Source organism: Eurosta solidaginis, chromosome X, assembly GCF_040869045.1.
Source record: "Eurosta solidaginis isolate ZX-2024a chromosome X, ASM4086904v1, whole genome shotgun sequence".
Lineage (NCBI taxonomy): Eukaryota > Metazoa > Arthropoda > Insecta > Diptera > Tephritidae > Eurosta > Eurosta solidaginis.
In genome coordinates this window covers 188,291,251-188,316,909 of record NC_090324.1, presented here as the reverse complement: position 1 = coordinate 188,316,909, position 25,659 = coordinate 188,291,251, and the positions used below count along the sequence as shown (strand labels likewise).

Here is a 25,659-nt window from a genome sequence, read left to right as displayed (position 1 = left end):
ATTTTTTAGTCAAAAGTGATGGAAAAAAATATAATTCCTCAATAATAATGACCAAATTACTTATTAGAAATATTGTGGGGGTCGCTAAACAAGAATCTGATGTCAAATTTTAAATTCAATATGGCGGATCCAAGATGACAGACAGTATTTTTCTTACTGTTGACCCATTTCTACTAAATGCTGTATGTTGGGGCTTTTGGGATCGCTGATTACGATTCCGAATTCAAATTTCAAACTCAAAATATAAGATCTAAGATGGCGGATCTTAATTTCGAATTGCTGAATGCAAAATGGCGGACAGATATTTTCTTATTATTGGCTGATTTCTACAAAATTTTGTAAACTGAAGTTTTTGAGGTCTCTGAAAACGAATTTGAGCTTAGGTTTGAAATTCAAGATGGCAGACATTACTTATTTATCATCGGATAATATATTCAAAATTCGATATTAAAAAATATATATGGTCAAAAAATATTCAAAATAATTTTTGACTTCTTTGATTATTGTGGTGACGAGTGATTTGCATTTGTTTCCGTATCATTAGAAAAAAAAAATTCCATTGTTTTGTTCTATAAAACCGTGGTTTTTCGAAATCTCAGGAACACTCTCACAATTGAGATATTTTTGATTCAATTTTCGCCTGGCTTTGTCATGGAATACTTTATCAAAGAAGAAAATAGATATGTTATCAAAATGTTTTTTTGAGTTATTATCGCTTCAGATGGTTTGCCGCAAGGTTTGCCTTGTAGGCTGACGTTTTGAAAGTAGCACCTATTCCATCATACATGCATTTTCCATGCACAATTGCTGTGTAATGCCATTCTGCTTGGATATTAAAATCTTTTTTATGATTAATGAAGTTGTTTATTTGAAATTTGTTTTTAAAATGCTGCCTAGCGCCATCAGTAGAATAATAAATTTTTTGAACTCTTAACTTTTTTATTTCTGGTATCAGTAGCGTTTGAATAGCATATGCAGCGGCAGTGTCTTGTTTCAGGCTATCAGACAAAAAAACCATACTCTTATGGATAAGTTCATTATTTTCTTTGTAATAGAAAATCACAGGTACCATTGTACATTGGTTATTGTTGAAATGGAAAGCTTGGGAAGCATCCTGACACACGTAGGCATAATTTTCTGAGGAATCAAACATTACAAATACTTCATGACGGCTAAGATTGATGAACATTTTATATCAGAATTACAGGAATCTTCTAATTGTTTTTTTCATAGGTCGCTTTCTATTCTTATTATGTGTTCCAAATATGAGCCAAATCGGACCACAAATACGATTTTTGTGAATATCTCGATCCTTTCGCCACCTAGCAGCGATTTTTTTCTCATTGTTGCATTGTCATCGGGTTCTCAGCTATATTGCAAGTTTCAAGCTAGTAGCTGTCAGGCCAACCTAAATAAAGCCGTTTAAAAATACTCACCGCCATCTTGGCTCCGCCATCTTGAATTTGAAATTTGACATCGGATTCTTGTTTAGCGACCCTACAATATTTCTAATAAGTAATTTGGTCATTATTATTGAGGAATTATATATTTTTCGATCATTTTTGACTAAAAAATGGCACTTTTTTGCGAGATGCCTCAATTTAGACAGTTTTTTTTTCAGGTTTGTTACGGCGGCAAGACCACAGATAGGGCGCGCTCGTAATAATGGTGGGGAGAAAAGAAAATACACAAACGAATTCGTTATAAAAAGTACACAATAATATTTATTAAAGCGAAAGTGAATGCAAATTCAGAGTTAATCAAATTCATAACAATTAAGGATTTGAATTTACGGAAGTGTATGGAATGAATTTTATAATTTTGAGTATTATGGAAAGTGACTTTCCTTCGGTGACTTGGCTACTGGCGGTTTCTTGGACGTTCGCAAGAGAAGTGAAATAGTTAAAACCACTTTAGTTCGCGGCCACCGCCGAATCCTAGCTTTAACTATTATCCGGCGGGGTAGAAATGAAAAGAAGAAAAGTAAAGCCATACGAGGGTGCACCGCGATATTTAGGCTTGTGGCCTAAACATGCTGGCCCCCTTGCGGCGAGCAACCTCGAAACGACCGTAACGCCTCCAACAACCAAGTCCCAAATGGTTCGAGAGGAAGAATCTCAACTTAAAATTAAACCCTGCAGTAAATGCGTATAGAATAAAAATTATGAACAGGATACATAACTCGACCGACGCCAGATGCTTCGTCGTGGGATTCCTGTGAATAAAGAGATGTTAGTCGAAATAGACGTGGGTTGATTTTGGTGCACTTTACTTATTGAATGGACATATACCTGATTATTGCTGGTGGGCTCCAGACACTACCAAGCCGAATATGGTGGCTTGGGTCAGCAGCCCGCCTACGGTCGACGGTGGTGTGCCGCTAACCATTAGGCTGGCGTAGACATCGGCTCCCAGTGTGAGCCGGACAGGTGCAGACCGGTGGAAAGTCGGATCAGCCAGCTTCATAAATTGGAATGGCGTGGCTACCGATGGATCCAGAGTTGCTGTCGGACTAAGCCGTGAATATCGAGCCACCACTGTGGCCTGGGTCGTCACTCCTCCCGTTACCACGTATTTCCCTCGCAGAACAAACGTGCACTTCACGTGATAGGACGTGCCGGTACGCTCTAACCTGAGGTCCTTTGCGAGGTTTGCATCGATGATGGAATTCGGAGCACGCGGATCGATGAGGGCGCGTACTGCGTGGAGCTTCCCTCCTCTTGCTATCCGAGCGACCGCCGTTGGAGCTATGGCTAAAAATGCGCGTGTAATGGTCGTTGCTAGAGGCGCCTCCCGGAGGCGTCCCGTTCTGAAGCCGGATGAGGTTGTTGTTTGGCGCGCGAGCGTGGTTACTAGGGCACGAGCGTTATACGGGGCCGCGTCGCCACGGCGCCCCTGGTAGAGCGGTGCGATGGGGCAAAGAACGTGTCTCCCCGCCATCCCCGCGTTGTACGTTTGAAGGCTTTTCATTTGTAGTAACGGTCGGAAACGTTGTGTTGCCCAACCGCCCGGTGGTGTTCTTTCTACTATTGCAGTAGGATCTTTCCGTCGTTCGATCTCTTCTTCGGCGACGTCCGCTTCCCACCACATGGTTTGCTCTGTGACGTGGATTGATAGAGCTCCGTCGGAGCTCACTTCGCCATCACTTTCGTGGGACGGTGGTGGAACGTCGTCGATGTGTGTTGAAGTGTGGTGCTGCTCGTTGCACCGATGACAGCGATCCTCGCTGGGACATGTCTTCCGTTGGTGGAATGGCGATAATCAATTTGTGCAGTATCTTAGCCCTATAATCGTCTTTAGTCGATCGATGTTAGTCATGCCCCGGTAAATCGGGCAGAGCCTCATGCTGTGCGATTTTTCACACAGCCGGCATGGGACGCTGAATATGTTGCCGCGTGCCTCCGTCTTGGCGCGTATATGGGACAATCCAGTCATTCTAGAATATCAATTTGTTAGTAGAACATTCGTAGATTTCCGTAGGTTGGCTTATGGCTGACGTACTGGCTTATGAGTTTGGCTATTTCGGATGCTAAGACACAACAAAATTTGGTATTTTAGTATAACTTCTATTTTCTTTGATATGTTTTATCTTTGCCGTCCGTTAACGCGCCGTACGTCACGACGACGCAGGGTATCTGCTCATACCATTATGGTCATCGCATACAACCCTGTTTCGATGCTTACCGATTTGTAAATATTTTAATTCATCGTACGCGGTGGAAAAGTTGCATATTAAATTTTCGGTACCGAGCCGGATAGAATGCGCACGAGTGGTAGGTTATTTATTAATTTTTTGTTGGTTTGTTGGACTTGCGGTCTAACCCCTTCCTTTAGTCGTTGTTGTTGTGGTACAAGATCCACAATCCCTGCCAACCGAACGAAACAAAACGAGAAAAAAAATTGTATTTTTGCATATTGTTCCATTGCAACCCAGCCTACCTCATTAGATGAGAGGTCTTCATTTTGGGTAGCAACATCGTTGAGATGAGTAGATTGTTGAATACCATATAGGCAGACATAATGACAAAAAAATTAATTTTTTGTGTGAAAAACAATTTTTTTTTTTGTGTTGAAACACCAAAAAAATTTTTGATATTTTTTTAAATTAAATTTTCTTCCTTTACTGTATTTTACCCTAATGGGCACGAGAACCGGCTAATTTTCGATATCGGGGCAAGAAAAAAAACGGTAGCTGATACCGGTTTTGCGTATCGGGTTTTCGGTACCCATTTAGCCAAATTTGACATCACTAGTACACACCATATATTTTGTGCTCGATAAGGCAGTTTACTTTTGCTCATGCAAAATAACACGCGATTGTTCATTCATTCGCCAATTCAATACCGAATTTCGGAGAATGGAATGGTAGTGAACTGGAATGAATGAAAATCTTTTCACTTCAACGTGCAGAAGTATGAAGACGGACGCAAAATCAGGTGAGTATATTAGAATTTTGATTCTGCTATTGTAGACTTACATTAATTCATTTTCATTCTCTATTTGCAGGTTACTACAAGGGCGATAAGTCAGCAGCACTTTATGACTGCAACGTGGTCTGCCACTGATGATTGTTGTTTATATATCCATTCATATTTACTAATATGCGAATTCAATCAGAATAAATGCGATCCGCGGCTTTGCCATTGCACTGAATTTGCGAGAGATCTGCAGAGTGTTCAGCTTCACGTACAATTTTATATCGAAAGGTAGTTCCATCGTCAGAACTTAAAGCATAGCAAAATATCTTCACGCATGTTTTATCCTGAAGTCCCGGTATAGATTGCATAAGGTGTGAGGTGGGATGATTGCCGAAATCTGAGCTGGCATAGCCAATACGCAACCTCCCGTCGATTGACAGTTCCCGGGAAAACTTGTAAGGCGGTCTATGCAATACATGAATTTTCTCTAAGGAAAAATTTGCATGGCGGGTGGCGATGGCTTTACGAAACTCATGGGAGAGTGGATATAACATAGAATGATGTGGATGAACAGAAGGTAAATGATTTTTTTTCAAGCTGTTCCGCTACTATGCTTATAAATTTTTCTTTCATTCGGGCATCGTAGTCTGTCCAATCACATACTATTTGTAAGCAATGAGCCAAATTGCAATAAGCATCCGGAAAATCTGGTTTTAATTTGAGCGCGGTTCTATATGACTGAATTGCATCGGGTATATTACCGGAGTCCTTGTGGGTACTTGCCAAATTACTATGTGCATCAGCAAATGCAGGATTTATTTGAATAGCACGTGTGTAGCATTGTAAAGCGCCATTGATAGAAGCTCTCTTAATGTATTCCCCATATTTGAGTATGCATCTGCAAAGGTCGGTTGAATGCGTATAGCTCTTTTATAATGCATTAGAGCTTCTTAATTTCACCTGCTGTTGAAGTACTGACGTTAAGTTCGAATGTGTAGCTGCGAAGTCTGGAAAAAACCTCGAGAGCTTTTAAATACAAACGCGTAGCTTCTTCAATATATCCCTGTTCACATTTGATATTTGCTAAGTTATTTAAAGAGTCTGCATGATTTGGACATAGATGCAAAGCCGTATTATAACAATCTTCTGTTTCTTTTACCTGACCTTTTTATATGAGTGCTTTAGCTAAATTGCAATATGCATCTGGGAAATTTGGTTGAAGCTCAATAGCACGCTTATATGTGTCAATAGCCACATCGATTAGTCCCTGTTCGTAATAGACGCAGGCTAGATTCCCATGGACGACCGCATTATTTGGTGCAAGCTCAGGGCTCGCAAATATGCTGCTACAGCTCTATCAAATATTCTTGCTTAATTTAGAATATTTCCCAAATTTATATAAGCATTTAGAAAATTAGGATCCAAAGTAACAACCTTTTCAAAGTGATGAATTGCCAACCAAATTTCGCCTTGAGCGTTGAAAACGCATCCCAAATTACTCCAAGCCACCGCAAGTCAAGGACAAGTTTCAATAGCTTTTAAATAACAAGCCTTGGCCTCTTCCAATCTCCCTAATGCTTTGAGTAACTTTCCCAAATCACAGCGCACACAGTAAAGTTCCGGATTATACTGCAGTGCAGTAATGTATGCCTGTACTGCCGACTCCATGTCGCGTGCCGCGACTAAAGCAGCAGCCAAGTTTATATACCCGTCAATAAAATCAGGCTTCAATCTAACGGCTCGTCTATAGTTTTCTATTGCCTCTTGGAGTTATCCACGCTCTTGTACACATTTCCCAAGTTGCTGTAAGCTTCTGCCAGAAGTAGGTTTTGTTTTATTGCAAGAGCTGACAATTGAGCAGACTTGCCTAGACGCCGACATTGAAAATGGATTGATGATAAAAGGAATAAAACTCCTGTCTTGCCGACACAGTTGCATACAGTGCTTTTCAGCATTTTCATAGTCCACAGCCTGATATTCCCTAGGTGCTAACTCGAATATTTCAGTGGATGTTAGTCCATGAGAATCACCCAGTTTCCCTACGTTGGAGGGGATGTTATTCTGAACTAGAGTGGGTTGTAGCCACAACTGTGTCGAGACTTGAGAATGCGCTTGCTGACCCTGGCCTTGAGATTGTTGGTTAAGCATTTCGGCAACTATAGATCAATCATAAATAATATGTTCAGAAACACATGTAAATAAATTGTACAATTATAATTGAAGCCACTCTTATTGTTAACGGGGTTTTGCAATGTACTCGAGATTTTAGGCTATACGTGCAGACCACCTTTTTGGTTTTGTATGAACATTTACATTGAATGAAAACATGCAAAAACCAGTACCGCTTTCGGGTTTAACTGTCTATAGAAACAGAGTGTGGTTGCACAGTGCAGTGCTAATTTTGTTGCAAAAGGAGAAAAAAATCCACTGACTGTCTTGCCTTGAGTTGTGTCGGAAAAGTCTTACCACTGGAGGAGGACCTAGCCGATAATCAAAAGGCGCTAAGTTTGCGTTTAAAACACAATGAAGTTCCACTTGCTTTGACCGGCAAATGGATATCACAATTTCACTCGATACGTTAGTTCGTATTTAAAAAAAAAATTGCACCAAAATCAACCACTTACACCTTACACAAATTTTATAGTCTGAAAAAAGCAAAGTGGTGATAATGTATGTGTGATCTGATATGATGATGTTATGTGGACTGTTGATGTGATCTTATGTGGACTGTTGATGTGATGTTATGTGGACTATAGATGTGATGTTATCTGATGTGATATGATGTGTTAGGATGTGTTAGTTGCTGCGGCTGCTTGCCTCTTTCTTTACTCGCTGGTTTGGTGTTGTTACTTGCTACTTGCTGTATTGCTTCTAACACTTTGTAATTTTCCGGCAATTTAATATTTTATTTTCAAGAAATTAAATGTACGTGTGCTTCGATTTTCTACGTTGAATTTAGAAAATTTCCGTAATTAGGTCCCTGGTTTCATTTCGGGGAGATGGACCAAATGTTACGGCGACAAGACCACAGATAGAGCGCGCTCGTAATAATAGTGGAGAGAAAAGAAAAGAAAATACACAAACGAATTCGTTATAAAAAGTACACAATAATATTTATTAAAGCGAAAGTGAATGCAAATTCAGAGTTAATCAAATTCATAACAATTAAGGATTTGAATTTACGGAAGTGTATGGAAAACTAACATAACCACTCACCTCCAAACACACCCGTCAAAGAGTTTTACAAAATCAAAATACATTCATAGGGTATGTTTGTTTGCATTTATGTCGACGTGCCACCACTTTATAATGTTCTACCAAGATAAAAAGATATTGTTGCGTAGCTGGCAACACTATTCACCACCTTCATATGTTTTCGTTTGTTTAATTGCAAGAACGAAAAAAGCGACAATAGTATCGACGGGTTTTCCGCGAATAACTTTTAAACGAGATAAAAAATATAGTTTCTGCTTTCGGATTCTGAATCTTGACGCAAATACACGTCTTTTGATACCGCTATCGACATGTACGACCCGAATTTTAAGTGCAGGACTAAAGTTGAAATTTTACTAAATTTGGAAATTAAAAAGCTTATATTTCATAAACTAAGAGTTTCCTAGAGCTGCGGATTCCATTTTGTTGATTTTTAGGACCCCCTCTACCCCTACTAATCAACAAGAGTTTGAAAATCGTGGCACCTTATATAAAATCCAACCTTTCCACTCTATGGAAACAGAGGAATCTCTTAAAATTAATTTTCGATCGTTGAGCTTCTAATGTTTTCACCAAATCTTTTTTATTTCGTTATAGTATTTAGATAGATTCTTTAGTGGAGACTTTATTTAATGGTTGCAAAGATTACTATAATCAACTCTTATTACTAATAAAAGAGAAAAATATCAAATAATAGCCTTTCAAGAAACTCACCTTTATTTAAATTCTAATACATACACAATACCAAAAAACTTTTCCATTTTTAACAAAACTGATATCGCCAAACACCAAACAAAAGAGGAGTGTCACTCTTAGTGCACAACTCTTTGGAACAATCCGAAATCGTTTTGAACACGAAAATATTATCCGTCGCAATAAAAATAAAACCCAGTATCCCATTCGTAGTAATTAGCACTTACATCTCTCCATCAGAACATATATCTGTGAACGACCTCCACCAACTACTAATAAACTTCCATGACCCAATATATTTAGTCGGGGATTTCAATACATGGAGACCCATGTGGGGTTCCCCTAACTTTAACAAAAGAGGCAGAATGCTCACTAATTTTACACCAACAAAAATTTTAACGCGTTTCAAAGATATAAGCCAAAATGTGGACAGAGGTATTATAATAATTAAAAGTATAACTCATACATATAATAAAATTCTAGAAGGTCGATGTCTGTTCTTCTTATGAACACCTTGAGCCCAAATCAATAGTTTAAAAACGTGTGTATGTCTTTCTATATTTTTGTGCTCGCATCCCTCAGAAACCCCTTCACAGAATTGATTGCAACTTTCACTGCTGCATTATTCGAGGTCTAATATAGATTTAAGGATAAATTTCGAACCTTTACACTTCTGGGGCCTTGAAGCCCAAAATATGGACACTGGGTATTTTTCAAATATATTTGTATTCAGATAATTGAAAAAACTTTTTAAGTTGAACGGTTTTATTGAAAACAATACCTACATGAAGTAATAATAATACTAAAAGCTAGAAAATAATTAGGTAGGTCCTAGGTACTAGTTATCAAACTCCTTATCAATCTAGGGCGTTGATAAGACAATTAAATAAAAGCGTTGGGCGCGTGAAATTTCTAAAAATGTGAGGCATAGCAAAACCTGATTAAGGTTCAGTTGGTCTTATATACGACTATCAATCGACATTTGACGCTGCCAACGGTTTTATTTAATTGTCTGATTAACGCCCTAGATTGATGAGGAGTGTGATGACTAGTACCTAGGACCTACCTAATTATTTTATAGCTTTTAGGATTATTATTACTTCATGTAAATATTGTTTTCAATAAAACCGTTTAACTTAAATTTTTTTTTTTTTAATTTTTTTATTTTCAAGTTTTTAGTCTTTATTTAATTGCCATTATTTCTCATTCTATTTAGTACATTTAGTGACTCATTATTACAAGGACTCTTTCCTGAAAATTTGTTATAATCTAAGTCCTCAATACATTATCCTTCCAAAGACTTTACTCGACTCTGCGCCACGTATGCTTGTCCCTCCTCCAACTCCAAAATATTTTGATGTCACTTCTACCAGACTGTATGTAATATTTGTCCAAATATGAGCCAAATCGAACATCATAGGTCGCTTTCTATTCATGTATGTATTATGTGTTCCAAATATGGACCAAATCGGACCACAGATACGATTTTTTTGAATATCACGACCTTTGTGCCACCTAGCGGCGATTTTTTCATAGGTCGCTTTCTATTCTTGTATGTATTATGTGTTCCGGATATGAGCCGAATCGGACCACAAATACGATTTTCGTGCAGTGCGCCACCTAGCCGCGATATTTTCATAGGTCGCTCTCTATTCTTGTACGTATTATGTGTTCCAAAAATGGACCAAATCGGACCACAAATACGATTTTTTTGAATATCACGATCTTTTCGCCACCTAGCGGCGATTTTTTCATAGGACGTTTTCTATGTATTATGTGTTCCAAATAATGACCAAATCGGACCACAAATATGATTTTTTCTAAGGTCGCTTTCTATTCTTGTATGTATTATGTGTTCCAAATATGAGCCAAATCGGGCCACAAATACGATTTTTGTGATTATTTCGATCCTTGCGCCACCTTGCGGTAGCCACGGTTATACCACACACCGGGACTTGGCATGGCGTAGCCCAGGGTTATTTTTTATAAGCGCGACCGAAGGCCGCCTATGAAAAAAGGTGTTCTACGCAGAATTATTGTGCATGGCCACCAAAAAAGAGCTTTTTCAAATTTTTGGTAAATAAAGACTAGAAAAGTTAAGGATATACATACATCAGATGAAAGGTATTTTTATAGGTTATTTTTGGATTTTTTAATTTTTGAAATCCATCCGCTAGTTTCGGAGATATTTTGATTTGAAAAATTCATAATTTCGCCCTTTGACATGGAATTACCCCAAACCTTTCATTTGCACCAAAAAAGAAATATACCGTTGGAATCAGCATAAAAATCTCTATAAAATCCGATTTTTTTTTTTTTTGTGTATTATGAAAGTGACTTACCTTCGGTGACTTGGCTACTGGCGGTTTCTTAGACGTTCGCAAAAGAAGTGAAAGAGTTAAAACCACTTTAGTTCGCGGCCGCCGCCGAATCCTAGGTTTAACTATTATCCGGCGAAGTAGAAACGGTTATCGGTATAAACCGATATGAAGAAATGAAAAAAATTAATGAAGACCGATGAAAGGTCATTCAAAAAAGTGAAAACAGTGTGATTGTGTTTTATTGTTGCAACGATCCGCAATAAAATCATGCGATCGTATGCTGTTACAGCATAGTAGGGTGTGCAGTGATATTTTTTTATTGTGAAAAAAATGTTTGAGTGGGTTTTTTTTGTTTTTGATTTTTGCTTCGAAAAGCAAAAACTAAATTGCATTAATTGCAATATGGTGCATTAGGGTGTCCCGAGCAATCTGAAATTTCGTTCTTCGTAACAAAAGAAAAAAATAAAAATAAAAAATATATTTATATGCATTAGGCAAAAAAACAAAATAAATGGTAATTCTATACGACAGCATGTCACTGCTAATACGCGTCCAAAAATATCGAGAGGTGTCAAAACCATTGACCTCGACAACAATAATCTGAAGGCGGAGGGTCAAATATGTTGGGTCTGTCAAGAGATATTTGCAAAATAAATTGAAAATTTGCGGTGGTTGTGGTTGTTGTAATTTTGTTTTACCCACAAAAAAAAATTGTCAACATAAGTGTTTTATAGTTTTGGTCAGTGTTGGACCCTCCCAGGGTAATTTTTTATAAGCGCGGCCGAAGGCTGCAATGCAGAAGGTGTTTCTGCGCAAAATACTGTGGATCCCACCCCAAGGTTCGGAGCACTCCGGGGTCATTTTTCGGTTTTTCGTAAATATTTTTTGAACAGGGTAAAATTTTTATTTTCCGCCTTCGGATTATTGTTGTCGAGGTCAATACGCGTCTTTAACCCTCTCTCGATATTTTTGGACGCGTATTAGCAGTGTCATGCTGTCGTATAGAATTACCGTGTATCCTTATTATAAGTTTTATTGCCCATATAAAATAGCTTGGACTTATAATAATGGTGTCTTGTGACTTCAATATCCTTAATTCATATTCATAGTAACCTATTTCAAAACTTTATTTAACCGGGGTCACTCATCGGCAGTGGTTCGGCCAGCCCAGAAAGTGTCATGAAAATATTCCATCAAACAATTTATTTGCCAGATATCGTTTGGAGTCGGTGTAAAACACATACCAAAAACTTGGAAAAGAGGTTATAAGACAGTGTCGAATGTAGAGTTTACATCTTTCATGTGTTCTTTTAAGGGACAAAAAGTAGATTTCCTTATTGAAAATAGTTTTATCGGCGTTCTTTTGAAATTGGAGCAAAAATTAATTAAAATTTTTTTATAAAAAAAAATAATAAAACGCATAGGAAGTTGCCTTAAACTTTTACCTCTTATTCTTACCCTTAAAAATGTACATATATTTCGCTTTTTATTTTTGTCAATACGCGTCTTTTGACGCCTCTCTCGATATTTTGGACGCGTATTAGCAGTGTCATGCTGTCGTATAAAATTACCAAAGTGGTGTGTGGTTTGCGAAACCAGGTTTTTTTTTTATTGCTAAGGCTGGCCCGAAATTTTTTTTTTTTATTTCCATGTTGTCCAATGCATGTTTATACATGTTTGTGCATATGTTTTCGGTGGTGACTACCCAGAAGTAACGTCACTTGGTAATGAGTGTGCAAAAACGCCTTAAAAAATAGAACATTAATATCATGTGTTCACCAAATGTATCAAAATATTTGTTGCTTTTGTAGTTATAAATGAAAATCACACCACCCATGTGAGCAAGCATGCATATGTACATATGTAACATTAGGCTGGATCAAAAAAAAGAAATTTTTGTTTCCACTATGAGTTTTGTTTAAGTTGCTTGGTTTGGGTTTTGGGTTTTGAAAAGTTTTGATGTTATGTGGAGGTTTTGTAACTCGAATTGTAGCGTTACTGCTGAATATTAGGGTATGTCATGTTTTCGGTTTCCGCGGTATATGGTGGTAGTAATATTAGTTTGACAAGTGGTCTTGTTACTTGCCGGCTTTCAGTCCTTATATCCACAACGCGAAGGCGATTATCTTAACCAGGGTTTAACTTATTCACACGCCCCTATCTTCATTCGTTGGAGGAAGATTGTCTTCCCGTATAACCACCATATCTTCGACTTGCATATTTGATTTAGGATGCTTCCATTTTATTCGTTTCTGTAGTTCCGAAAGGTATTCCGATTTCCATCTTCTGCAGAACCTTTGATGTAACGCCTTGAGTTTCTGCCAGCAATTAACTATTGAGGCAGTATTAAATCAACGCTGCATTTCAGCGGGTGCTAATAGGTGTCCTCCGATCAGAAAGTGTCCTGGTATTAGAGACTCAAGTTCAGATGGTTCATTTGAAGCGGAGCTAAGTGGGCGAGAATTGAGATACGACTCGATTCTACATAACAGTGTGTCAAAATCCTCAAAAGTGAATTTGTTGTTTAAGGCCACTTTTTTGAAGTGGCTTTTGAAGCTTTTCACTTCCGCTTTCCATAGTCCCCCCATGTGTGGTGCTCCCCCTGGTATGAAATGCCAATTTAATGCCTGATGGGAATATTTTGACAGGGTTTGGTTTGTTGCATCGGCAAGAAATTCCTTAGATTCCGCTTTTAATGCGCGGATGCACCGACAAAGTTTGTTCCATTGTCCGAATAAATGTTTCTTGGGCATCCTCGTCTGGCTACGATTCTTGAAAGAGCGGCTAGAAATGAGGAAGTTCTCAAATCACTAGTGGCTTCTAAATGTATGGCCTTAATAGAAAAGCAAATGAACAGACAAACGTAGCCCTTTGATGTACGACACCCGCGCACACTGTAAGTCTTAGAATCGAAAGGCCCTGCGAAATCTACCCCTGTATTCGTATATGCACGCGAAAATGTGGTGCGTTCTTAAGGTAGAATTCCCTTGAGCTGACTTTGAGATCGCTTCTTGAAGATAGTGCAGATCTTACTATTGTGAATTACGGATCGTATCATGGTTTTCGCTTTTGGTATCCAGTATTGCATTCTAATATTACGCAGCATTAATTGGTTTTCACCATGGAGAGATATTTCATGGACAAACTAAACATAAAGTCGAGTAAACCTGCAATTGAATCTTCAAAGAGCGGCTAGAAATGAAGAGTGCTCAAATACTAGTGGCTTCTAAGTGTATGGCCTTAGTAGAAAATCAAACGAACAGACAAACGTAGCCCTTTGAGGTTCGACATCCGCGTCCACTGTAACTATTAACATCGAAAGGCCCTGCGCAATCCACCCCTGTATTCGAATATTCACGCGAAATGACGTGCGTTCTTGAGGTAGACTTCCCTTTAGCTGATTTTGAGATTTTTTCTTGAAGATCGTGCATATCTTAAAATTGTGAATTACGGATCGTATCATGCTTTTCGCTTTTGGTATCCAGCATTGCGTTCTAATGATACTCAGCATTAATTGGTTTTCACAGTGGAGAGAAATTTTATGGACAAACTGAACATAAAGACGAGCAAACCTACAATTGTACGGAAGTATTATGGCATGGCATTCAGACTCGTTAGTGTCTTTGGATGCGTCAAGTCGTCCACCCACTTCGTCTTCATCGAGATATGGGTAAGAGGAAGTATTTCGCTTTTGCATCCAATTGGTGTTTTGGATTGCAAGCACGAAATTTCTGATCCGTAATGTTGCTTCTGAGCAAGTTTTATTAAGCGTGTCGTCGTAGCTTTAATTTTATCTGAGGAAATTAAATAAGATTCAGGTTAACTACAATCTTTAGTTTTAGAATGCGTTCTATGAAAAACTCTAAATATGTATTAATCAATTCTCATATAAATTTTATGCAGTCGGAAAATTTTTCTGATGAGTCGGCGTTTTTATAGGATCACTCCACCCCCCCCCCCCCCCCACATATGATGCCCTAGGGACGCCACTGCATAAATAGCACATAATTCCCACATTTGGCCTAGTGGTTATGAGGGACGTCCAGCTAGACCCCCATTTTTTATGTTTAAAAAAAACATTATAAGTTGTTAAAAAAAACGAATCGTTTTTGGAACTATTGAGTACATATATAGCGCAAAATTCTGCACGTATCCCGTTTCGATTTGTCGTCTGGGGGTATATGCCCCCGCTTCCCCCCTTTGTTTTTTGGACAGACCGTAGCTTATGTTGGCGCACATAAATAGCACATAATTCTCACGTTAACATTTTTTGGTTGGGCCTAGTGGTTATGAGGGGGGCTCTAGCTGGACCCTCCCCCCCCCCCCTTTTGATGTTTAAAAAAAAACATTGAAAGTTGTCAAAAAAATGAATCGTTTTTGGAACAATTGAGCACAAAATTCTGCACGTATTCCGTTTCGATTTTGCCGTCTGGGGTTATATGTCCCCGCTCCCCTTGCCCCCACTTTGTTTTCTGAACAGACCGTAGCTTATCTTGGAGCACATAAATAGCACATAATTCCCGCATTTAAATTTTTTTGTTTGACCTAGTGCTTATGAGGGGGGGGGGGGGGGGGGGGGGGGGGTCCATCTGGACGTCATAAAAAAATCATTAAAAGTTGTCAAAAAAAAAACGAATTCTTGTTGGCACTATTGATCACAAAATAGCACACAATTCTGCACGTATCCCCGTTTCGATTTTGCCGTCTGGGGTTATACGCCCCCGTTCCCCCTTTCCAACCCTTTGTTTTTCTGGACATACCGTAGCTTACCTTGGAGCACATAAATAGCACATAATTCCCACATTTAAATTTTTTTGTTTAACCTAGTGTTTATGAGGGGGGGATCTAGCTGAACGTCATAAAAAAATCATTAAAAGTTGTCAAAAAAAAAACGAATTCTTTTTGGCACTATTTATCACAAAATAGCACAAAATTCTGCACGTATCCCGTTATGAGGGGGGGGGGGGGGCTAGCTGGGCGTCCAACTGGACCCCCATTTTGAGTTTAAAAAAGAGTACTTAAATTTTGAGAACGAAATTTTTTATTTTGGGAACAAGTTAGCACATAAATTGCACATAATTCTTGGCCCATCAAATTTCGAATCCGTAGTGAGGACGACCTCTTTCTGCTGATGTTGTTGCTGGTAGTTGTTGGCGCTGTTGACGGTGGTAGCGTGTAGTGTTTTTGGCGCTGTTGGTGGTAGTAGCGAGCGGTGTTGGCGCTGTTGCAGCAGGCCTATGTTTGGCGGCCTTGCTGTTGTTGTTGTTGTTGGTGGTCGTTGGCGCTTTTGATGGTGGTAGCGCGTGGTGTTGTTGTGGCCACCTGTTTTAGTGGCGGAATCGTAAGGTGGTCGCCTGCTTATGGTGGCAGGTTGTCGGGCGTTGGTGGTGGTGGTTATGTGCAAAAGGAGTTATGTTAATTAGCTTATGCTGCTGCAAAAGCATAAAGTTCGCTTTTCAATATTGCTTTATTGCAATATTTGGTTTTAAATTTGGTTAGGCTTGTGCGAAACTCTAAGGATGGATGTGCAAGGTTTTGTTTCGCTGTAAATTCGGACACACTTTAAAAATGCTTTTGCAAGCGTAATTTTTATTTTTTACTTTTAACTAATTTACATCCCACGCAGACAATTATTTGGTACTCGTTTTATTTATAAGAATTCGCTTATAACGCCGGATTTCTTCGCGTCTTGCACGTTTTCTTCAAGGGTTCTTTGCTCATTATTTTTCGGTACTTTTTGTACACAAACGTGTAAACTATCTTCGCTTTAAATCGATAATCACACTTAACAGGTTATTGAGTACATGTTTAGTTAAACCACACTTATTATACTTTCATGAAAATGAAATGGTATATTAATTTCGTCACGAAACCCAAAATTGTAAGTCCTTAAAGGAAAATAGATAGACCCACCATTAAGTATACCGAAATAATCAGGATGAAGAGCTGAGTTGATTTAGCCATGTCCGTCTGTCTGTTTGTATGCAAAGTAGTCCCTCAATTTTTGAGATATCTTGCTAAAATTTGGTGAGCGGGTGTATTTGGGTGTCCGATTAGACATTTTTCGGAACCGGCGGATCGAACCACTATAGCATATATCCTCCATACAACCGATTTTTCAGAAAAAGAGGATTTTTGTCATATCTTACTCAATTTAACAGATTGAAGCTTCAAACTTCACCATATAATTTCGTATATTGCACATATTGTTGCCTGAAAAAATTGATGAGATCGGTCGTATATATAGTATATATCCCCCATAACCGATTGTTCAGATAAGAAACTTTTCGTAATTACTGCCCTATTTTAAGAGCTAGAGGCTTCAAATTTCAACGAATGCTTACGCATATAGCATATATTGTTTGTCTGAAAAAATCATAAAGATCGGTGGTATATATAGTATATATATGGTGGTATATATAGTATATATATGGTGGTATATATAGTATATATATATATTTTCGCAATGTTAGCCCCATTTTAACAGCTAGAAGCTTCAAATTTCACCGAATATCAAAATCATCAGGATCGAAAAAAAATTTGATTGAGCCATGTCCGTCCGTCCGTCCGTCCGTCTGTCCTTTAACTCGATAACTTGAGTAAATTTTGAAGTATCTTATTGAAATTTGGTACGTAGGTTCCTGAGCACTTTTTTGATATGGAAAATTTCGAAAAACCGAAAAAGCGCGATAATTCATTACCAAAGACGGATAAAGCGATGAAACTTGATAGGTGAGTTGAACTGATGACGCAGAATAGAAAATTAGTAAAACTTTGGACAATGGGCGTGGCACCGCCCACTTTTAAAAGAAGGTAATTTAAAAGTTTTGCAAGCTGTAATTTGGCAGTGGTTGAAGATATCATGATGAAATTTGGCAGGAACGTTACTCCTATTACTATATGTATGCTTAATAAAAATAAGCAAATTCGGAGAACGACCACGCCCACTTTTCAAAACATTTTTTTTTTTAAGTTAAATTTTAACAAAAAATTTAATATCTTTACAGTATATAAGTAAATTATGTCAACATTCAACCCCAGTAATTATATCGTGCAAATAAATGCAAAAATAAAAGAACATTTCAAAATGGGCGTGGCTTCGCTCTTTTTCATTTAATTTGTCTAGGATACTTTTAATACCATAAGTCGAACAAAAATTTACCAATCCTTGTGAAATTTGGTAGGGGCTTAGATTCTGGGACAATAACTTATTTCTGTGAAAAAAGGCGAAATCGGTTGAAGCCACGCCCAGTTTTTATACACAGTCGGCCGTCTGCCCTTCCTCTCGGCCGTTAACACGATAACTTGAGCAAAAATCGATATATCTTTACTAAACTCAGTTCACGTACTTATCTGAACTCACTTTGTTTTGGTATAAAAAGTGGCCGAAATCCGACTATGACCACGCCTACTTTTTCGATATCGAAAATTACTAAAAACGAAAAAAATGACATAATTCTATACCAAATACGAAAAAAGGGATGAAAAATGGTATTTGGATTGGTTTATTGACGCAAAATATAACTTTAGAAATGAACTTGTAAAATGCGTGTGACACCTACCATATTAAGTAGAATGAAATGAAAAAGTTTTGCAGGGCGAAATAAAAAACCCTTGAAATCTTGGCGGGAATACTGTTTGTGGTATTATATATATAAATAAATTAGCGGTATCCAAGAGATGATGTTCTGGGTCACCCTGGTCCACATTTTGGTCGATATCTGGAAAACTCCTTCACATATACAACTACCACCACTCCCTTTTAAAAGCCTCATTAATACCTTTAATTTGATACCCATATCGTACAAACACATTCTATAGTCACCCTTGGTACACCTTTATGGCGATATATCGAAAAGGCGTCCACCTATAGAACTAAGCCCCACGCCCTTTTAAAATACTCATTAACACTTTTCATTTGATACCCATATCGTACAAACATATTCTAGAGTCACCCCTGGTCCACCTTTATGGCGATATCTCGAAAAGGCGACCACCTATACAACTTCCACCACTCCCTTTTAAAACCCTCATTAATACCTTTAATTTGATACCGATATCGTACAAACACATTCTAGAGCACCCCTGGTCCACTTTTATGGCGATATCTCGAAAAGGCGTCCACCTATAGAACTAAGCCCCACGCCCTTTTGAAATACTCATTAACCCCTTTCATTTGATACCCATATCGTACAAACAAATTCTAGGGTCATCCCTGGTCCACCTTTATGGCGATATCTCGAAACGGCGTCCACCTATGGAACTAAGTATCACTCCCATTTAAAATACTCATTAACACCTTTCATTTGATACCCATGTCGTACAAACAAATTCTAGAGTCACCCCTGGTCCACCTTTATAGCGATATCTCGAAAAGGCGACCACCTATACAACTACCACCACTCCCTTTTAAAACCCTCATTAATACCTTTAATTTGATACCGATATCGTACAAACACATTCTAGAGTCACCCCTGGTCCACTTTTATGGCGATATCTCGAAAAGGCGTCCACCTATAGAACTAAGCCCCACGCCCTTTTAAACTACTTATTAACACCTTTCGTTTGATACCCATATTGTACAATCGCATTCTAGAGTCACCCCGGGTCCACCTTTATGCCGGTAACTCGAAAAGGCGTCCACATATACAACTACCACCACTCCCTTTTAAAACCATCATTAATACCTTTAGTTTGATACCCATATCGTACAAACACATTCTAGAGTCACCCCTGGCCCACCTTAATTGCGATATCTCGAAAAGGCGTCCACCTATAGAACTAAACCCCACGCCCTTTTGAAATACTCATTAGCACCTTTCGTTTGATACCCATATCGTATAAACAAATTCTAGAGTCACCCCTGGTCCACCTTTATGGCGATATCTCGAAAAGGCGTCCACCTATAGAACTAAGCCCCACGCCCTTTTAAAATACTCATTAACACCTTTCGTTTGATACCCATATTGTAAAAACGCATTCTAGATTCACCCCTGGTTCACCTTTATGCCGATATCTCGAAAAGACGACCACCTATACAACTACCACCACTCCCTTTTAAAACCCTCATTAATACCTTTAGTTTGATACCCATATCGTACAAACACATTCTAGAGTCACCCCTGGTCCACCTTAATGGCGATATCTCGAAAAGGCGTCCACCTATAGAACTAAAAGCCACGCCCTTTCTAGAGTCATCCCTGGTCCACCTTTATGGCGATATCTCGAAAAGGCGTCCACCTATAGAACTAAGGCCAACTCGCTTTTAAAATGTTCATTAACCCCTTTCATTTGATACCCATATCGTACAAACAAATTCTAGGGTCACCCCTGGTCCACCTTTATGGCGATATCTCGAAACGGCGTCCACCTATGGAACTAAGGATCACTCCCTTTTAAAATACTCATTAACGTCTTTCATTTGATACCCATATCGTACAAACAAATTCTAGAGTCAAGCCTGATCCACCTTTATGGCGATATCCCTAAATGGCGTCCACCTATAGAGCTATGGCCCACTACCTCATAAAATACTCTTTAATACCTTTCATTTGATACACATGTCATACAAACACATTCCAGGATTACCCTCGGTTCATTTTCCTACATGGTTATTTTCCCTTATGTTGTCATCATAGCTCTCAACTGAGTATGTAATGTTCGTTACACCCGAACTTAACCTTCCTTACTTGTTTAATTAGCAATTGTGCACACTGAATAACCACGTACCTTTTATATTTGTAGATGTTGTTGTTCCTCATGAAGTGGATTCAGTAATATATAAACAATTGGCGGCCAAATTGCTGTGATGTTGTTTGTGGCATAAATAAATCCCCGCAAATAAAATACCAAGTACTATAATTGTTGATGGACGTCACGACGTGTTAGTCCTCGCAAAAATGGAAATCCGCTGCTGTAAACTAGCAAGCACTATTATATGTTTTCTCAAATGATGGCACGCAAATAATATTTGAACTCTGTACGCTTCTGCTTCGTAAGATGGTCGCTGTGTTAAAAAGACGGTTTGAATTGACCAATGTCTTGGCCGGGCCACAGCTCAGGAATGGTGCCGGTCAAGATATCGTACAGAAAAAAAAAGGTATTATAGTTTAAAAAGTATAAATATCTTTATTTAAAATACAGATGAATTCGCGTTTTCACCTCGTCATGTAAGGTTGTGCTGAAATTCCTTGCAGCTCAACCACATGCAAAAATTAGACTCGTAACATGCGGTTGAGTAGAAATGTAGAAATACAGACGGCAAGGAATTTCAAAGCATAGTGTGCAAGTAAAACGTGTTCACGTTAAATAATTGCAAAGAAAATACAATCAACTCTTACCCCGCGTTTTAATTTCGTCTTAAAAAAAAAAAAGTAAAGAAGGGAAAAGAAGGGAAAAAGAATTGTGACTACATATAAATCAAAAAGAAAGTAAAAAGAATAATTTACTAAAACCCAATTTGACTACATATTAATCAAAAAGAAGAAAGGACTTTGTGATTGGCGTGTATGGCACACAAAAACGAAGTTCACTAAAAAAACAATACACAATTGAAATTACAAATTATTAAGTGACCTGGCCTCTAAGGTATTACCATCGGGTGCTCAACCGACATTGGAAATTCAATCCAGAAATTTATATACTCACACTAAGAGAAATACCTGGCGTGTGGAGATACATTCTCTGGCCAACAATCTTAAACCAAAAAAAAAAAAAAATAATAAAGATGAATCACAATAATTAATATATAATTATTTTTAGGTTACCTTTTGTGAAGATTCTGGAACCGCCGGTGGGATACGTCCGTTCAGTTTGGTGTGAAAATCCAAGAAGCCCAATAACATAATTTGTTAAGCCCGCTTGCCATTGGAACTGTTTTTTTTATTCCTGCGATGTTTATTTCCATGGTTAACATAAACGGCTCGACTGGCTCTGTTAACAAATATAAAGGAAATACGAGTGCGACCTAATATGTTTTTGAGTTTGGGCTCTTGGCCTATGCAAAACATAAAATTTTATAAGATATAAATAAGGAATTAAAAAGAAGTTTCAACCTAATATACATGGACATATGTTAATACATTTATCTGGGATGTAACAAACTTTGGTTAGAAAACTGATCATGATAATGAATGACAACTTCGCTTCACAAGGCGACCATAGAACCGGGGCGATCCGGGATTTTTCCCGACCAACGGCTGTAATTTCAGTGTAACCCCATTCAATTTGTTGCCTCCCTCCGACAAATTGTCATCCTCCCAGCAGGACTGCGCCATATTCTCCTCCTGCGGGAAGGTATCAAACCCAATCCGGCACCTGCACCTGACCCCGGTCCAGAGAAATGGTTTTGCTGCGTATGCCGGAAAAGAATCTTTTTAGGACGGTCACACTCTTGTCAGTGTGTCAGGTGCAAGGGTTGCGCCGGGCAGGATGTTCTGGGCTAAACCCCAAAACCCGACGTTCAAGGGCGTCCCGTAGTCTGCATTTAAAGAATTGTAACCTCTCTGTCGGTGTGGGTAAGTTTTAGTCCACTGTAAAGCCCCTACCGAATCGGACTAAGCACAATGACATAATCTCCATCGCCCTTAATGATAATGTGCAGTCGGATGCGAAAAAATGCGCGAGAGATTTTCGCCAACAATATGTAATGCATTCTACGGTTGACAAAGTTAGGCAAGGTGCACACGAGGCTACGCATCATAGACGCGTACAAGATATTTCATATAGCTACAATTTCTCTACGCCTCAAGATCTGCACACGAAGCTACTTTCGAGCGTCGCTACAAAAAGCAAACAATTATTGAAAAAAATAAAAAATTAAATTTCTTCAGCTATATCCGTCCCCGAAACCAAAGGAAAGTAGGAATTGAACGTTGTTTGCATCCCCGTGCCTTTGTCAATTATGAAAGGCAATTTTAAACCACCGCGTACTAGAGAAAAGGTGGTTTCTAGTTTCCAACACTTTTTAGCGTTTTAGACGCTTCACCAATGTCTAACCAAGCTGTTGTGGTGTTTAATACTCTTTTTTGCTTTGGTAATATACCTTTCACGCACTCTTATTAACTAAAGTAACATTTTTTAACTAATTACACAAATCTGCATACAAAAAAATGTAAACAAACATCTTGTTCTTCCTTTTTTTCAAACGTACGTACACTCAGCGACCAACATTGCTGTACGCTTAGCTACACGAAAATTTCATGCTTTGTCGCTTTAATGCAGCTGACGCCTATTATGCAGCTCTCCATTCAAATACATGTGTTCGGCGTCAAAGCGTACGAGTTTCGCCTGCAGCGTCTATGACGCGTAGCCTCGTGTGCACCTTGCCTTAGACGGCAGGCCAACAGACGCGCACACAAGCACGCTCCCAATTACCATCACCGCCAAAGGGGTTCATGCTAAACCAGTGGACCCAGATGGCGTAGCCTTGCCGATGCCTAAAAACCTAGGCAAAGAGGGATTTAATTATCTAGCTCATGTCTTCAACTTGTGCCTTTCCACCTTCGTCATCTCCGAAAAATGGAAAATGGCCGAGGTGGTTCCGCTATTAAAGCCCAGCTAACATAGGATATTCTTATCGTCCGATATCTCTCCTATCGCCAGTAGCCAAGACACTTGAACCCATTCTGCTTCCCTACTTTAATGCAAATTTGCAACTAGCCAATCATCAGCATGACTTCCGAAAATTACATAGCACTATCACCGCGCTCAGATAAATTGCGGATTAAATCAAAACCCCCACCATAGGACAGTACTCGTTGCGTTAGACCTTCAAAAGCTCTTGATACGGTCAACCATGGCACTTTACTGAAAGACCTGCCCTTCCCCCAAGTCTCAAAAGGTGGGCCGCAAATTATCTGTCTGGTCGGCAAGCATCGGTGCGGTGCAATTCAGGAACGTAACATGCAAACCAAGAAGAATTAAACAAGGTGTGCCACAGGGCATCACTTCTGTATAACTTCAACATATCTATGCTACCTTCACCACCAGAGGAAATCGTTTCCTACGCCGATGACTGCACAATAATGGCCACAGACCCAGGCCCTGAGATTTGTAACGAAATAAACAGCTCTCTCACTGATCTCTCCAGTTTCTTCGCCTCTCGAAACCTCTCGACATTGTCACCGACCAAATCATCGGCGAGCTTATTTGCAACACGGATGCGCCAAATGCCGACCACTTTGAACATCCACGTCGATCCCATTACGCTACCGACTGTCTTACACCCTAAAATGTTGGGTGTGACGTTCGATCAGGATATACATTTTGGAAATCATGCAGCCGCAATTGTACCAAAAATCCAGGGCCATAATCCTCAAATCTCTTGCCGACAGCACTTGGGGTAAAGATAAAAAAACACTCATCACCACTTACAAAGCAATTGGCCGGCCGATTGCATGCTACGCGTCTGCGATATATCGCCAAGCGTAAAGGTTACTTACTGGAAGAAAATACAGGCATACCAAAATACTGTGCTTAGAACCGCTACGGGCTGTCTTCTTATGGCCACAGAACACCGTCTACACAATGAGGCGAGAGTACTCCCCATTACGGAGAGAAAAGAAATGCAAAAAAAACAGTTTCTGTTGAATACCCAGACACATGGGTGTTATGTATTTATACATTACATAAATTCTTATTTATATTATACTTCATACATATATCATAGTACCGAAATATCTAACTATACAACACTAATGTAATACGCATCATTAAGTACCATAATATGTACTTTAACGTTATGTATTAGGCCGGGTCGATTTCTGGGGAGGCAAAAAAATCGTCCATTGCTCTGTGAAATACGTATTCTAGGGATCAAAATAAGAAACTTTGCCGAAGGAACCATACCTCTAAAACGAATTCTGATGTCCCCCAATTTGGGTCGAACTTTTGGGTAGGGGCAAATTTTGAAAAATCCCACTTTGACCCATTTAGAATGCTCCAATCGAGTCCAAATGTAAGACCGACCCCCACTAACTTTGGAGGCCCGACCCACCGATGCCAGTGGCACACCCCCTGGAACCCCTCTGGGGGTTCACCATACAAACATTTCAAAAAATCGCCGGTTTTGCACTTTATGAAAAAATCAGCTAAATGGATATGTGGTAATAAGGCTAATTTGCCTTATGGCCGCTGACCTTATGTCATCGAGCCTTTATAGGTGTGCAAAGTTGCAATCAAACTTATCGCCATTCAAAGTGGTGATAAGGCCAATTGACCTTATGGCCGTTGACCTTATGTCACCACACCATCACATTAATGCATTGTCATCGGTCCTCGATACGTATGCAAAGTTTCAAATTAATCAGACTTCTAGAAACCGGTGAAAATTAAGCTCAAAGATTCCGTTACGTACAGGCAAAGCTAAGAAAAGCGTGCTAAAAATGAATTTAACTTAGTAATAGAAAAGAAATTTAAAAAAATTATTAGAAATTAGCGTTTTTACAACCCGTTTAAAACCAAGGCATCACTGTGATGCATTTGCATGTCGTAAACATAGTGGTGTGGGTTTTTATAAGCTTTTATTTAGTTTCACTTTTGTTGTCTGTAATGGAATCTTGCAAGTTAAATTTGATACACTTCCCGGTGTCCGATTGAGCTGAAATTTTGCACACATGTATAGCTCCGATGACAATGCAATATTACTTTGTTAGAATTCGATAAATTAATCGATAACACAGTTATCGGTAAAGATTTGTATTTACTTTGGCATAACAGCCTAAGTCCCATACAAACCCGCCGGTACCTATCCGTGGATTGTGATATTTGGACGTGGTGAATCACGCGTGTCACCCGTGGTGAATCTCAACGCTTGCGAAAAGCGGAGACACAACCCTCTGTTGTATTTCTGTGTATAACCAACATAGCTGAATTTTTAAGGCTGTTTAACTCTGTAATCTTTTCTGTAATTTATTTTGCTTTTGGAAAAATTACGTATTTGAAAAAAACTGGCAGAAAAATATTGGCATAACAGCTTAAGTTAAATCAAGAATGGAAAAACTTGGAAAATTTGA

General features: G+C 38.9%; 1 pseudogene; it reads right to left on the bottom strand.

Annotated features, from left to right (window-relative positions):
- Positions 1 to 4,537: 4,537 nt before the first annotated feature.
- On the bottom strand, positions 4,538 to 23,849 carry LOC137235330 (UDP-N-acetylglucosamine--peptide N-acetylglucosaminyltransferase 110 kDa subunit-like; annotated as a pseudogene).
- Between the last annotated feature and the right edge of the window lie 1,810 nt (positions 23,850 to 25,659).